At 44.0% G+C, this 16396-nt stretch overlaps 2 pseudogenes across 1 annotated transcript; one reads left to right on the top strand and one right to left on the bottom strand.

Annotated features, from left to right (window-relative positions):
* Positions 1 to 1132: 1132 nt before the first annotated feature.
* On the bottom strand, positions 1133 to 4722 carry LOC127930063 (uncharacterized; annotated as a pseudogene). Its single transcript, XR_008136641.1, has 6 exons — positions 4560 to 4722; positions 2999 to 3834; positions 2637 to 2901; positions 2468 to 2551; positions 2221 to 2393; positions 1133 to 2133 (listed from the first exon to the last, which is right to left on the bottom strand). The product of XR_008136641.1 is annotated as an uncharacterized LOC127930063 (transcript).
* A 2081-nt stretch (positions 4723 to 6803) lies between these two features.
* On the top strand, positions 6804 to 15821 carry LOC118384725 (TBC1 domain family member 17-like; annotated as a pseudogene).
* The last annotated feature ends 575 nt before the right edge of the window (positions 15822 to 16396 follow it).

The following is a 16396-nucleotide window of genomic DNA, read 5'->3' as shown; positions in this document are numbered from 1 at the left end:
ACCACCATTTGCCTCATGCAGCGAGACACATCTCCTTCGCATAGAGTTGTCAGGCTGTTGATTGTGGCCTGTGGAAATTTGTCCCAATCCTCTCCAATGGCTGTGCAAAGCTGCTGGATATTGGCAGGAACTGGAACACGCTGTCGTACACGATCCAGAGCATCCCAAATATACTCAATGGGTGACATGTCGGGTGAGAATACAGACCATGGAAAAACTGGGACATTTTCAGCTTCCAGGAATTGTTTACATATCCTTGTGACATGGGGCCATGCACTTTCATGCTGAAACATGGCTGTGGATGAATGGCACGACAATGGACCTCAGGGTCTCATCACAGTATCTCTATGCATTCAAATTGACCTAGATAAAATGCAAGTGTGTTTGTGGTCCATAGCTTATGCCTGCCCATACAATAACCCCACCATGTGGCACTCTGTTCACAACGTTGACATCAGCTCATCCACACGACGCCATACACAATGTCTGCCATCTGCCCGGTATAGTTGATACCGAAATGAATCCGTGAAGAGCATACTTCTCCTGCGTGCCAGTGGCCGTTGAAGGTTAGCATTTACCTACTTTAGTCAAGACCCTGGTGAGAATGACAAGCATGCATATGAGCTTCCCCGAGACGGTTTGTGACATAAATTATTTGGTTCTGCAAAGCCACAGTTTCATCAGTTGTCCGGGTAGCCGGTCACAGAAGATCCTGCAGGTGAAGGAGCCAGATGTGGAGGTCATGGGCTGGCGTGGTTACATGTAAGTCTGCAATTGTGAAGCCGGTTGGACGTACTATCAAATTCTCTAAAATTATGTTGGCGGCGGCTTATGGTAGGGAAATGACGATTCAATTCTCTGGCAGCAGCTCTGGTGGACATTCCTGCAGTCAGCATGCCAATTGCACACTCCCTCAACTTGAGACATCTGTGGCCATTGTGCTGTGTGACAAAACAAAACATTTTAGAGTTGCCTTTCACTGTCCCCAGCACAATGTGCACCTGTTAAGATACATCAATTATATTGCTGTTTAGTTAACACCTGTGGATGGATTGTCTTGGTAAAGGAGAAATGATCACTAACAGGGATGTAAAGAAATGTGTACACAAAATGAGAGAAGCTTTTTGTAACATATGGAACATTTTTGGGACCTTTTATTTCAGCTCATTAACATGGGACCAACACTTTACATGTTGTGTTTATTTCTGTTCAGGATATTACTTAATCTAATACTGCCCTCTCTAGGACAGCCATTATACTGCATCCAAATAATATTCAGTGTCAGAACCAACAGCCTGATTCACAGATGTTGTTCCTTAATTTAAACCATACAGGTACTCAAATTAAAACATTTATCTGCTTTTGAAAAGTTGGGAGATGATAGATACATCTCTGTTCGCCTCCTCCGCTTTCTCTCGCTCTCACAGTCAACACATTATTATTATAATAGTGTGAATATCAGAGATTGTACACGTACTATCATTCTACCAGTCAGTCATTCATTGGCATGGTAGAAGTATAAAAAGGCATGTTTCATGGAGACATGGTGCCCTTCACTCACAATTTGAAAAGCTACAGGCTTCATGTTAAAAAGCCCCCTAGAGCCAACCATTTCTAGAAGAGTGACCCATCCTCCACAAATCTACTTGGCAAAGTCCCACAGATTCAACACCTGTGTCAGTTAGAAACATTTCAATATGTTAGTGTCCATGTTGGTCAGTACAGTGGGTCACTATGAGCACATTTGAATTTGTGTGTAGTGAGTTGTCTTGTAGTGTTTATGGGTGTAAGGTAATGTGTTGAAAATGATATTAGTGTGTATACGAGCATATGTTATGTCAGTTAATCCTCTCTGGGTTTATTGTTGTTACTACCAAATTTGGGGTTAGTGATTAGCTAATACACTGGGGTACTTCTACGCCTGCCAGCCAATCAATTAGCTCTCTTTCATCCACGCACTCTCTCTCACTCCTTCATCCCCTCACTTTCTTTGGCTCAGTGTTTGAGGGAGAAGTCTCCCGTGTTGAGGCGAGGGCGAGGTAGTCCTCCAAACATTTCTGTTCCGTCGTTGGCTCCTGGGGCCAACAGGGCCTTCATGCTGGCAGCAATATGATCCAGGTCAGCTACACCAGCCTGCAACACAGAGACAGTTACTGGGTATGTGTGTCAGAATGACAGAGAGGAAGTGAGCTGTATGTTTTTAAATGAAGGTTGACTGACCCGTTCCCCACTGTGGCCTTCTCCCTGGTGGGGTCTGTTGCCCTTGAAGCCCCACACAGGAACAGACACGGGGAGGGAGCGGGCCATGTTCATGGGGTTGGGGTGTCGGGATGAGAATGACTGCCCCATGGCCATGCTGCGGGGGGGAGGAGGACAGTCCTCACTTAACGAGCCTGGAGCAGAGAGGAGGAACATATTAAGAGCATTAGATCATCATTAACTAATATTACGACACACATACACTCACCATCAGTGCTCTCCTCCTCTCCATCGGACTCAAAGAATGGTTCACAGTCACGAGACAGCGAGTCCTCATCCATGGAAAACACTCCTGAAGTAGAGAGAGATTAATATTTAGGAAGTCATTCAGACCTGAAGATTAAAAAACAAAAATAGTCCCACAGAGCTGTGTTCACCTGCAGTCTCATTCAGATTACGGCTCCTTTCGTCCATGTCCTCCTCTTCCTCACACTCTTCCTCTAAGTCCCCAATTCCAGGAATGTCTCTCCCTCGTCCAGCCTCCTCTATCATCACAGCCATCTCTCGCTCCCTCTCTCCATTCCCATGCTGCCCAGCAGCTTGGCCAATGACAGCCCCGGAGTGGTAGATTGATGGGTAGCTTTGCGAATAGAGTGTGGTATTGGGGCTGATGGTTCCCACCCCACCCTCACCTGTTAGGCCCTGTGGAAGAGAAGTTAAGAACTTTACGATCACTCACAGCACTATGAATGACAGCCACATTGAATGGCACAAAATGACTGACAGTCAGTCTACTCACCGCCCTGTCAGTGGGCATGTCCACTACCAGTTTAGCTCCTCCGTCTCCTGCACTCAGACGTGTATATCTATGCGCCGTTAGCATAGATGTGGAGTGTAGCACCGCAATGTCGTCCACGTAGCGCCGCGAAGACTCAGCCAAAGCCCCCTGACCCCACACGTGATAGGAGAAATCCCACTTCCGGCCTCCGGCAGGCAAGCCACTGCCACTCTCCCTTTTCCTCTCATCTCCCTCCACTACAGATGGCCAGAACTTCTTACAGGCTGTAAGAATAGCCAGGTCGCAGCCTGACTTCTGACAATATCCCTCCGCTGCGGCAAGTAGTGCCAGCCAGCTCTCTTTGTGGTTGTCTGGGATCTCGGGTCAGATGATTGGGTGATGGAGGCCATGATGGGTAAACAGGACTTCCAATGACTGTTGGATGTGTTTAATTTATTAGGGCTAGCTTTTATGGAATGTATAGATGCTTTGTAACTGTTTTTATTGATCAATAGTTAAAATGGTTTAGGTTAGTGTAATCAGGCACCTGTAGGACTCAGCCAGCAGTTTATTAAATACTATATATATTTTTGTTAACAGGTCTTGTGATAAATGTACCTTTTTTTTCTTACTGGATTGTAGGCTGTAGCGTTGTTGTGTTTTTGGAATCTGCTTTTGGCTAATCTGAGGAAACGTTAGGATCCTTTTTCTATTGCTGGTTTGGTTTAAGCTAAGAATAAAACTATCCTTAGTTGTTATAAAGCAGGTTTCAGAGGCACAAGGTGATTGTTTAATATTATTAATGTCAGTGTGCCTGAGAGAACTAGGGAGAGAAACGAAAATGTTGCTGTTGTTACCTGGAAAAAACAAAATGGAGAAATAAAGCTTGAGTTGCCCCCAATTATTTTTGAATTGTTAGTCATTATAGCAATATTAGCTGATGTCACTAGCTAGGCACTATTTAGATTATCACTAAACCAGAATTCAGATAATAATATCCTAAAATTAGGCATGATGAAACTTCATGAAATTAGATTACAAAATATATGCTTGAGTTGAGTGTAAAATTCACAAGATCCAAATACTGTACATACATTTCAATTCCATATAACTTTTCTGATGTCAGACTGCCTTGTTTCAGTCTGAGTTCATGGTCAATATCTCAGTGGTCAATAATATCTCAGTGGCAGTTTGAGGATGTTCCAAAATAGACCTATGCTAACCGTGGGAAGACGTTGTCCACCTGTCGTTACGTCTCGCGAACTGTCGCAACTCAGCGTCGTCGTCCCCCCTTCCTCCCTCACACAATATCGTGCATTCGTTAGCATACGAACTGGCTCTGCCAAAACCTTGTGGGGTGACTGCCTGCTCTAGATTTACCCAGCTCGTTTCTAAATGTCATCCCTGTGATTATTACTACCAGGAAAGCACTGCGGACTGTTTGTTTGCTAACATGCTAGCCAACTGGTCTCCTGTGCACTCTCCTCCCAACATGAACACAGTTCACCTCCATTTCATGCCTTTGCAGAGACACTAGCACACACAGACACAAATAAACAGCAATAACAAGAAGTCAGCTTACACATTCAGTTCCTTATTTCGTCTTTTGCAAGCGTTTTTCTAGTTCTAATTGTTTCTTTATCCCTCTTTGTCTGATTCTTCATCTCTCAAGAATAGTCTCCCCTAGGCTCCGACGTTGCTGTTTAGAGACGCTAGACGAGACGCACGTTTTACACGTGACTGTGGGCGGGCTCGTACTCGTCTTGTTTTGGACGCGCGCTTGGGGCTGGCTGCATCTCAATAGTTTGTATTGGTTTCTTCTACTGGTATAATTTACTTCATCCTCACTGATCTGACATGATGGATAGCTTGACAGGTGGAAGCAAATGCTTTTGGTAGGCTTTTCAATCTCCATATTATTCCCACCTAAACTATCTTCTAATTTTGCAGTGCAGATTAAGGAAAAGAGAGGAGAGTAAAACGTTACATTTTTATTTGACTAAGCAAGTCAGTTAAGAACACATTTTTATTTACAATGACAGCCTACCCCGGCCAAACCCTAACGACACTGGGCCAAATGTGCACCGCCCTATGGGACTCCCAATCACGACTGGTTGTGATACAGCCTGGAATCGAACCAGAGTCTGTAATGACACCTCTAGCCCTGAGATGCAGTGCCTTACACCCCTGTGCCACACGGGGGTACTAAAACTGGGATGCAACTTTGAGAAGACAGATAACAACAACCACTTGCCGCCTTCATCAGCCTCCCTGTCTAAATTCTCTCTGTCCTAACCACTTCTGTTTTTCGGTGTGATTTTTCTGTTCTTTGCTACATTGGTGGCAGCACCAGGACACTCACTGTCACTCACACATTTGTTAGAAGTGTTTCACTATTCACATTGGGATGTTCATTACCACCACTGATGCCTAATAAACTGCCATTTTCATAATTACATGAAACTGACAAATATTGCAAGAATAGAGCCCCACGGTGGAGGTGCCATAACAGTAGTAGGCCTGATTACCCACAATAAAGAGACAGCCTACAGGGAGGAGGTGAGGGCCCTGGCAGAGTGGTGCCAAGAAAATAACCTCTCCTCAACATCAACAAAACAAAGGAGTTGATTGTGAACTTCAGGAGAAGCAGAGGGAGCACACCCGCATCCATAGGACCGCAGTGGAGAAGGTGTATAAAGCTTCAAGTTACTCGATGTACACATCACTGATCATCTGAAATGGTCCACCTACACAGACAATTTGGTGAAGAAGAAGCAACAGCATCTCTTCAACTTCAGGAGGCTGAAGAAATTTGGCTAGGCTCCTAGGACCCTCACAAACTACAGAAGCACAATTGAAAGCATCCCGTCAGCTGTATCACTGCCTGGTATGGCAACTGCACCGCCTGCAACTGCAGGGTTCTCCACTGGGTGCTGCGGTCTGCCCAAAGCATCACCAGTGGCGCTGCCGATGGCACAGGAAGGCCAAAAAGATCATCAAGGACATCCACCACCCGAGACATGGCCTGTTCAACCGCTATGCCTCTATCCCAAGGCCATCAAACTGTTAAATAGCCATCAATAGCTGGCCTCCAGCCAGTACCCTGCCCTGCACCTTAGAGGCTGCTGCCCTATGTACATTGAATCACATGTCACTTTAATAATGGAACACTGGTCACTTTCATATTTTTTACATACTGCTTTATTAATTTCATATGTATATACTGTATTCCAGCGGTTTAAAGCACTGCATCTCAGTGCTTGAGGCGTCACTACAGACGCCTGGTTCAAATCCAGGCTGTATCACAACCGGCTGTGATTGGGAGTCCCATAGGGCGGCGCACAATTGGCCCAGCGTCGTCCGGGTTTGGCCGTGATTGTAAATAAGAATTTGTCCTTAACTGACTTGCCTAGTTAAATAAAGGTTAAAGAAAAAAAATCAATAAATAAATTCTAGTCAATGCCACTTCGACATTGCTCGTCGTTATATTCATATATTTCTTCATTCCATTATGTTACTTTGAGATGTGTGTATTGTTCGATACTATGGCACTGTTGGAGCTAGGAACACAAGCATTTCGCTACACCCGCAATAACATCTGCTAAATATATATATGTGACCAATTTGATTTGAATACACATAAAACCTAGTTGTCAAACAGAGAAATGGTTCCAATCGTTTTTCCACCATTAATTTGGTGGAAAAACGAAACACATAAGGGCTGTGTTCGTGTAGGCTTACCCTGGCGTGACGTTTTGATAATCATGTAAACCTCGGACAGGAGACTTATCAGTATATTCGGCTCTATTTACTCTCAGATTCGAAAATGCTAATTACCATCAAGGTGGACATCATGCAAAACTACAAATCCCTGCAAGCTCCTGCACATCATCGCTTGCTGACACCCTTGTTAACAGGTATTGTGTCAAGACAGTTCACAGAATTGTCCATTTAAAGACATTTAAATCCATTTTAGCCAATTTATTAATTACTACATTTAGATAGTTAATCCAGAGATTCTTACCTTTGCCTCAATTCAGCAGTCTTGTCCAGATCATCATGGCATTTGTAGTTCTTTATAATAGCCTCATTAGCGTTTGCTTTTTGGGGGGTAAATACAGGCGAAAATATTGATAAGTCACCTTGTCCTAGAGAGATTCACACAGTTATCAAAACGTCACACCAGGGTAATCCTAAATGAAATATTTCATCAAAACGTCACATCATTTTTATCAAAACGTCACACCACCTGGTGTGACGTTTTGATAACTGTGTGAATCTCTCTAGGACAAGGTGATTTATCAATATTTTCGCCTGTATTTACCCCAAAAAAAAAGCAAACGCTAATGAGGCTATTATAAAGAACTACAAATGCCATTTAGGATTACCCTGGTGTGACGTTTTGATAACTGTGTTTTAAGGTGATTTATCAATGGTGGAAAAAAGATTGGAACAATTTCCCGCTTTGACCACTAGGGTTTATGGGCATTATGATTCCAACCGTGGTACTCTTGCCACGTTAAAAACAACTGGGAAAATACGTCAAATCCTGACATCGGTGGTCGGAAAGTCGGAGCTCGAGAAAGAAGCCCGACTTCCCGAGTTGGATAACTGTTCTATTGTTTTTTCCGAGTTCCCTGTTGTTTTGAACGCACTGAAGTCGGAAGTCGGACATTTCCGAGTTCTGAGTTCCCTGTTGTTTTGAACGCGGTATCTATTCCAATTTAGACATGCCACCACATATGATTGGTTGATGTTCCTGACAACCTGCCTTACGTATAACATAGACCGTGCAGTCTATGTAGGCGGAAGTCTTCTTTCTGACGACATTTGTTTTGGAAAAAAAGGCTAGTGGAAGAATAATGGAGCCAAAGGCTGAGACTAGTCACAAGGTAAGCGCAATATATTGAAATTGAAGTTTTGTCTTCGTCTGGTTGATTCGGTCTGTATTAAAGGGCCGCTAACTAAATAAACTCGGTTATCACCAATTGTAGCTTGACTATCACCTTCACAACAAAGTCGTGTGATATTTGGGGAAGCTGACGTAACTACAGTAACAGTTAGCTAACGTTATAACAACAAACAAGCTAGCTTCATAATTATTTCCAGATTAAATGGATATTTGCTATCTGTGAAATATTACTTGTTCAATAAATTAGTCACGAGAAATATCATCATAGCTGTGCTATTTTCCACGGCAGACTTCAATATGTAAAGCAATAAGCACTGCTTGTTCTCTAACAGCTACTAGTAGTAGTTAGACCTGTTTACAGTGAAGAAAGGGTCCCGAGGCCGAGGATCCCATTCCATAGAATTAGCATTGTAAACTTCCTTGTGAATGTGATTACAGTATCTAACTAACTAAACGTTTGAGCAGTTCGTTGGTGGAGGATGGCTTATGTAATATTTCACCTGAATTTATGTCACATCTGGCAAATTATTATTGATTATACATTTCGGTTAATATTCAGGATAGATATGATGGTATATTGTATTTGTATGGAAGCTAGCTAGATCTATCCAATTGGGTTCAGTCAGTTTAAGTCCAGTAGGGTAATTCGATTCTGAGCTGCAGTAGACACAAATCAAGTGTTATTTGTCACATGCGACGAATACAATTGGTGTAGACTTTACCGTGAAACGCTTGCTTACTAGCTCTTCCCAACAATGCCGAGTTTAAAAATAAAATGGTAACATAAGAGGAATAAAATGCACAGGAATGGAGCTATAGACAGGGAGTACCAGTACCAGACACTACCTGGGAGAACCCCCTGGCAGGCACACAGGTGGAATCACTGTGTGAGTGACTCATAGTGTTCATGTGACTCTATTTTGTAGGCTACAGTAAAGTCCGCAAACTCATCCTCTTTGGGATGTCATATGATTGTCATTCCCCACCCTATTCCCACTCTATCACACTTTCTGATTCATTGCACTGGAATCCATGACATGACATTTTGCCATTAGTTTTCACAGCAAATTATATTCTATTAATAGCATATGTTGTTTTGTCACACAGCTGGTGTTTGAGAAGGAGGGGTTTACCTTCACACCAATGCCAAGAGGAGCAACCAGGACACCACAATCCCAGGATTCATCCGTATAGTGGAACGGGTAAGTTGGGCTTCTCCCATAGACACCATATTTACAGTGAGCTCCAAAAGGGGTGGGTATAATTTGTGGAACGTTCCGAAAGGAATCTGTCCAAAAACTAAGTAATTTACAAGGAGGTTGCCAACAAACAATGCATACAAAGTAGCATGATCAATTCACCTAGCTAACTATCTGCCGAATAGGCATCAGCTCACCACGTAGCTTATACTTAATGTTTGTCCCTAGACTACCAGAGTGAGGACAGACATTTTTTGTAAAAAATGTGGTAAGTGGAAAAACTTTAAAATAGCCCACTCCCTACCCGGTATCTTTTTCTGCCACTATACAACTTTGTATGCGTTGTTTGTTGGCAACTTTGTTATTTGCAATGTTTTTGGGACCGATTCCTGTTGGAACCTTCCACAAATTATACCCACCCATCCAAAAGTATTGGGACAGTGACACATTTATTGTTGTTTTGGCTCTGTACTCCAGCTCTTTGAATTTGAAATGATACATTGAATATGAGGTTAAGGTGCAGACTCTGTCAGCTTTCATTTGAGGCTATTTTCACCTGCTTAGGAGATACAAAAGTATTGGGAGAAATTCACTTGTGTGTATTAAAGTAGTCAACATTTTAGTATTTGGTCCCATATTCCTAGCATGCAATCATTACATTAATTACAATCATACATACATTAAGCTTGTGAACCTACAAACTTATTGGATGCATTTACTGTTTGTTTTGCTTGTGTTTCAGATTAGATTCAGATTTTGTGCCCAATAGAATAATGTAAATAATGTATTTTGTCATTTTGGAGTCACTTTTAATTGTAAATAAGAATACAATATGTTTCTAAGCACCTCACATTATTGTGGATGCTACTATGATCACGGATAATCGTTAATGAGTTGTGAATAATGATGAGTGAGAAAGTTAGAGGCATACATATCATATCCCCTCAAAAATGCTAACATTTCCTGTTACTTTAATGGTGAGAGGTTAGTATGTCTTGGGGGGTATGATAACTTTCTAACTCATAATTGTATAATTTCAAGTCCAAAGTGCTGGAGTAGAAAGCCAAAACAACAACAACAACATTGTCACTGTCCCAATACTTTTGGAGCTCACTGTATATGAAAATATTGCCCCCCGAGTGGCACAGCGATCTAAGGCACTACATCGTAGTGCTAGTGGCGTCACTGCAGACTTGGGTTCGATCACAGGCTGTGTCGCAGCCAGCCGTGACCGTGAGAAACCATGAGGCGGCGCACAATTGGCCCAGCGTCGACTGGGTTAGGGGAGGGTGTGGCTGGCTGGGATGTCCTTGTCCTATCGCGCTCTAGCTACTCCTTGTGATGGGCCGGGCACATGCGCGCTGCCATCGGTCGCCAGCTGGATGGTGTTTCCTCCGACACGTTGGTGAGGCTGGCTTCTGGGTTAAGCGAGCAGTGTGTCAAGAAGCAGTGCGGCTTGGCGGGGTCATGTTTCGGAGGACGCATGGCCTCTCCCGAGTCCGTACAGGAGTTACAGCGACGGGACAAGACTGTAACTACCAATTGTATATCACGCAAAAGGGGTAAAAATAAAAATGCTACTATTGGTTGATTGAAAACCAATTCTGGTCATATTCAAAGTGTACTCATCCCTGTAGTGGAAGTCTTTGTCATCAGTAACTTTGTTTTGTTTCCTTTAGTCAAGGCCTATAGATCATATACAGGATGTCCTTTCTTCTTCGTGTTAGGCTATCACACATTATTCTGGACTAGACTAAGGTGTTTGTCTATGTTTACAGGGTGGGGAGCCAGCTTTGGAGTGGAGCGCACTAGAGGACGAGGGCCGCAATGCGGCTGCTGTATTCTACACTAAAAAGGTGAGCGCTTGTTTAATACACTAGTAACACACATCACTCTGTTTTCTTCATGTTCTTTAATAACGGCCTGTCTTCCTGTTAGGATGGAGAAGGAGGGGTGGAGGACACCAACTTTGACCCTGGCTACGAGCCAGACTGGGCAGTCATCAGCACAGTGAAGAGAGACCAAGTCAGAGAGCACCCTCCCGTTAAAGAGACAAGTACGTAAACTTTTATAACTTGCCTTCTGCGTTTGTAGTTCTCATACTGGGCTATACTCACAAGTGTGTTTGCAGCAAGTGTATAGTGCTATTCTTGATGTTGATGTCTCCCCCTCTGTTCCCAGGCCAGTGGTCGTTCTCCCTGCCTCTGTCGGAGCTGTACTCTCTGCGACGGTCCCGTTTCTCCCTGGGCCGTAACTTTCTAGTTTTTACCAGCAGGGGTGGCCACCCCCTCCCTCCTCTACACTTCCACAGGGGGGGCACCAGGGAGCTGTTGAGGGCCATGCAGCGTTACATCATCCTGGCCCCGTGAGTAGCAGCAGACAGCCAGCTCTCCCTCCCTCTCTCTCTCCGATCAATGCCTCAGAGGAATTCAAGGCATTTCACTGGCATTTAACTGGAATCTGAACAGTAGAGTTTAGCATCTGTTGTACCCAACCCCCTTACTACATATATTTTGAAGTGTCTTTTTCATATTTTCTCTCTCTCCTTCTTGCTAACATTTTCTTTTATTCTGAGCTTCTATATCTTCTCTGTCACTGTCTGTGTCTCTTACTATCTGCCTGACTGTGTTTTTCTGTTGTTTTAGATCACCTGTAGATGGTCGTCTCTTCCTAGCGTATCCCCATGACTCTGGGGCTCTCTCTCAGTCCTTTGATGAGCTGCACCTCTTTGACGATGGAAGCTCCGACCTCGTCTCTGTAAGTCTTGTGTTTTGTGTGTGCTATTCTCTGAGAAGGTTTAATGTGTGTGTTTATAATTATATGAATCTCTTTGTTTCCAGAGGTTTATCCAGGACCCTTATGCCACCACCTTTGGGGGATTCTCCAAGGTCACCAATTTCTTCAGAGGGGCTCTACGACCACCAGATTCCCCCTTCCACCCCCGTGGCCCTCAGGACCACCATGGGCCCCCCTCAGCTGACGACGAACCAGGCTTTGAGCTCATCACCTGTGTAAGTGGGGGGGGGTTGAAGATGTAAACTCATCACTAGCCCTGACATCTGTGGAGTAGATGGAGAAGAGGACCTCACTTTATAGCATCCAGATGTTGGCGTTAACATACGGATGGCGATATCGTCCAGATGTTGGCGTTAACATACGGATGGCGATATCGTCCGCATGTTGGCGTTAACATACGGATGGCGATATCATCCAGATGTTGGCGTTAACATACGGATGGCGATATCGTCCAGATGTTGGCGTTAACATACGGATGGCGATATCGTCCACATGTTGGCGTTAACATACGGATGGCGATATCGTCCAGATGTTGGCGTTAACATACGGATGGCGATATCGTCCAGATGTTGGCGTTAACATACGGATGGCGATATCGTCCAGATGTTGGCGTTAACATACGGATGGCGATATCGTCCAGATGTTGGCGTTAACATACGGATGGCGATATCGTCCAGATGTTGGCGTTAACATACGGATGGCGATATTGTCCACATGTTGGCGTTAACATACGGATGGCGATATCGTCCAGATGTTGGCGTTAACATACGGATGGCGATATCGTCCAGATGTTGGCGTAACATACGGATGGCGATATCGTCGTCCAGATGTTGGCGTGCAACATACGGATGGCGATATCATCCAGATGTTGGCGTTAACATACGGATGGCGATATCGTCCAGATGTTGGCGTTAACATACGGATGGCGATATCGTCCAGATGTTGGCGTTAACATACGGATGGCGATATCGTCCAGATGTTGGCGTTAACATACGGATGGCGATATTGTCCACATGTTGGCGTTAACATACGGATGGCGATAGCATCCAGATGTTGGCGTTAACATACGGATGGCGATATCATCCAGATGTTGGCGTTAACATACGGATGGCGATATCAGTGGTGAGAGTTTTCTTTTTGGTGGCACCAGGGGGTGGAGCTTGGCCCTAAACCAGACGTAACCAGGGGACAGCCTCTCGACAAATGGGAGGAGTTCCTGGATCCAGAGGGGCGTGTGAAGGACCCACAGCAAATCAAAGAGCTGGTCTTCAGGGGGGTAAGACCTTACAGTATAATTCCTCTCTTGTAAAGAACACCGGACACCATCTTCCATCCAAATGTGTTTTGCTGTAAGTTGTCTACACCATGTCATTCAAACCATCCCTCTTTTCCCTCTCCTAGGGTATCACACCATCCCTGAGGAAGGACGTGTGGAAGTTTCTGCTGGGTTTCTATCCCTGGAATAGTACTGTGAAAGAGAGGGAGGACATTCTGAGGATGAAAACGTTAGTCTCTTATTATCTTCCTCGCTTGTTATGGCTCTCTTATCACAGACTGGGACTGTTGTCTAAACGGGAGTGAGTAAATTCATCTCCTCAACCCCTCTGTGTTTCTCTTGTCTTCAGAGATGAGTATTTCAGAATGAAGGTTCAGTGGAAGTCAGTCAGTGAAGAGCAGGAGATGAGGAACTCCTCCTCAGAGGATACCGCAGCCTGATAGGTTGGTGTTGCTGTCTGTTAAACATGATCTCACGCTTCATTGGTTGACACATTTTATGATTTGTTACTTATCTGTTCATGTTGTTTTGATTGGACAGAAAGGGACGTGAGTCGGACGGACAGACACAACACCTTCTTCTCTGGCAATGACAACCCAGGCCTGACTCTTCTCAATGACGTGCTGATGACATACTGCATGTTCAACTTTGATCTGGGTAAGCCACTCCCCTTGTTCTTACACTTGAAAGTTCAAAGCCATTGTATCACATTTCAACTTTATTTATTATCAATATCTCACACCTGACTCTCCTTGTGGTTCCTGTTGTCTCTCTCTTTCTCTCCCTGCAGGCTATGTCCAGGGGATGAGTGACCTCTTGGCTCCTCTCCTTTTTGTCACTCAGAACGAAGTGGAGTCCTTCTGGTGTCTGACAGGTTTTATGGAGATGGTGGTAAGCACCTTACTCTCTTGTTAAATACTCATATATTACCACATAAGAGTGTTAAAACATAGCATTATACATTTATACACTATTTTAAAGTTCTCTCTCTCTCGGGCCCTCAGCACCAGAACTTTGAGGAGTCTCAGGAGGCCATGAAGCAACAGCTCCTTCAGCTCAGCCTGCTGATGAAGGCTCTGGACCCTGAGCTCCTTGACTACCTGGGTAAACAATGACTATCACTCAGTTACTGTGTTTCTCTCACACTTCACCATAACTCAAATGTGTTATTACTCAGTGAGGTAGACATTCATCAGGCAGTCAATTCTCCAATCAGCCAATTATATTTTACCTTAACTCAAGTTGTGTTATGTAACTACCTGGATGCGTAATCGATTGACATAGTAAATTCTTCACATTGTTATGTTATTATGTTGTCTCTCTTTCAGACTCCCAGGACAGTGGCTCTCTGTGCTTCTGTTTCCGTTGGTTACTGATCTGGTTTAAGAGAGAGTTCTCCTTCGAGGACATCCTGTCCCTTTGGGAGGTGAGTGGGTGGATACTACTCATTAGAAACACTTGCATGTAGCCTAGGCTCTACACACTATATGGAAAAAACACCCTTCGTTTTACAATATATGTAAGTAAACACACAGTGAGCGCACTGTTCTGTACTAGGTTCTTTGGACTCGTCTGCCCTGTGAAAACTTCCATCTGCTGATGGCCGCTTCCATTCTGGAATCACAGAGGGGGGAATTCATCGGCTCTGACCACGACTTCAACACTATTTTGAAGGTTTGTTGGAAATGTGTTTGAAGTTATTTTTCTTAATGATGTTGTCTTTTTGTTTGTATGTACAGTACTAAGGACTGTGTATGTGTATCTATGTGCAGCACATCAATGAACTGACCATGAAGCTGGATCTGCAGACAGTCCTACGAGGAGCAGAAGCTAACTACCTACAGCTGGCCTGCTGCAAAGTAGGAAATATCTTAGAGGAGGATACATTCATTTGGACAAGATATATTTAACATATTGTGTATTGTCATCTAACTGATCTAACCTCCTCTCCTCTCTCCATTCCTTCTGTCTCTCAGGAGCTGCCGGTGAAGGTGCAGGAGGTCATTGGTCTGTACGTTCTCCCCAGCCCTGATGACGAGACAAGCCCAGAATCAGAGTCACATGAGACGCAGCAGCTTATCAGCCAATCACAGGCAGCAGCTACGGAAACGAGCCAGTCAAGTAACAGCACTGCTGCTGCAGCAGCACGCCCGCCCTACCTACCCATAACTCTGAAGGACAGGGTGATTGACATGAGGAGAGAAAGCCATTAACCGATATGAGGTGTTTCATATAGCAAGATATACGCTCAATGGCCAGTTTAGTTATTTTTTTCATTTATTTTTAGGTTCACCCATCTAGTACCGGGTCGGACACCCTTTTGCCTCCAGAACAGCTTGAATTCTTAGGGACATGGACACGTTGCTCAATTGATGTCAAGGGACCTAACATGTGCGAAGGAAAACATTTCCATGCCATTACTTTACCCTCCACCAGTCTGTACCGTTGACACCAGGCAGGATGGGTCCATGGACTCATTGCTGCTTACACCAAATCCTGACTCTGTCGTCAGCATGATGCAACAGGAATCGTGATTTGTCGAACAAGGCTATGTTTTTCCACTCCTCATTTATCCAGTGTTGTTGATCTCGTGCCCACTGGAGCTGTTTTTTCTTGTTTTTAACTGATAGGAGTGGAACCCGGTGTGCCTGTCTGCTGCAATAGCCCATCCGTGAAAAGGACCCAGAGTTCAGTGGTTTAAGATGCCTTTCTGCACACCGCTGTTGTATTTAGCTTGCATGATTCTTATTTGCCTGTTAGCTTGCATGATTCTTGCCATTCTCCTTTGACCTCTCATCACTTGTTTTGCCCATTCTAACATTCAATGGAACAGTAACTGAATGCCTGTCTGCCTGCTTTGTATAGCAGGCCATGACATTCACTGTCTGTAGGAGCTAACCATTTTTGTGAATGGGGTGGTGTACCTAATAAACTGGCCATTTATTGTATGTTGGATGATCTGGGGCATAGGAGAGAGAGTTTGATAATGTACTGATGAGGGTTGCAGACTGTTACCATCTCTGACAGATGAGGAATTAGACTGAATGGCGAGTTTTTTTTTTTTTTTTTCATGAATGTAACTATCCCAAAATATTGAAACAGTCTATATATGCAGTGCTTTGTCTTTATATAAATACCGCAATATATTTTTTGTTTCCCATTTTGTGTGAATCCAAGTTATGTCCAGTCATTTATATTTATGTACCTGTCTCGTGAGAATTTCTTTTTTTCATTTT

The sequence above is a fragment of the Oncorhynchus keta genome, chromosome 5 (assembly GCF_023373465.1).
Source record: "Oncorhynchus keta strain PuntledgeMale-10-30-2019 chromosome 5, Oket_V2, whole genome shotgun sequence".
NCBI classification, from domain to species: domain Eukaryota; kingdom Metazoa; phylum Chordata; class Actinopteri; order Salmoniformes; family Salmonidae; genus Oncorhynchus; species Oncorhynchus keta.
The sequence above is the reverse complement of the archived record's forward strand: the minus strand, read 5'-3'. Positions and strand labels throughout refer to the sequence as shown.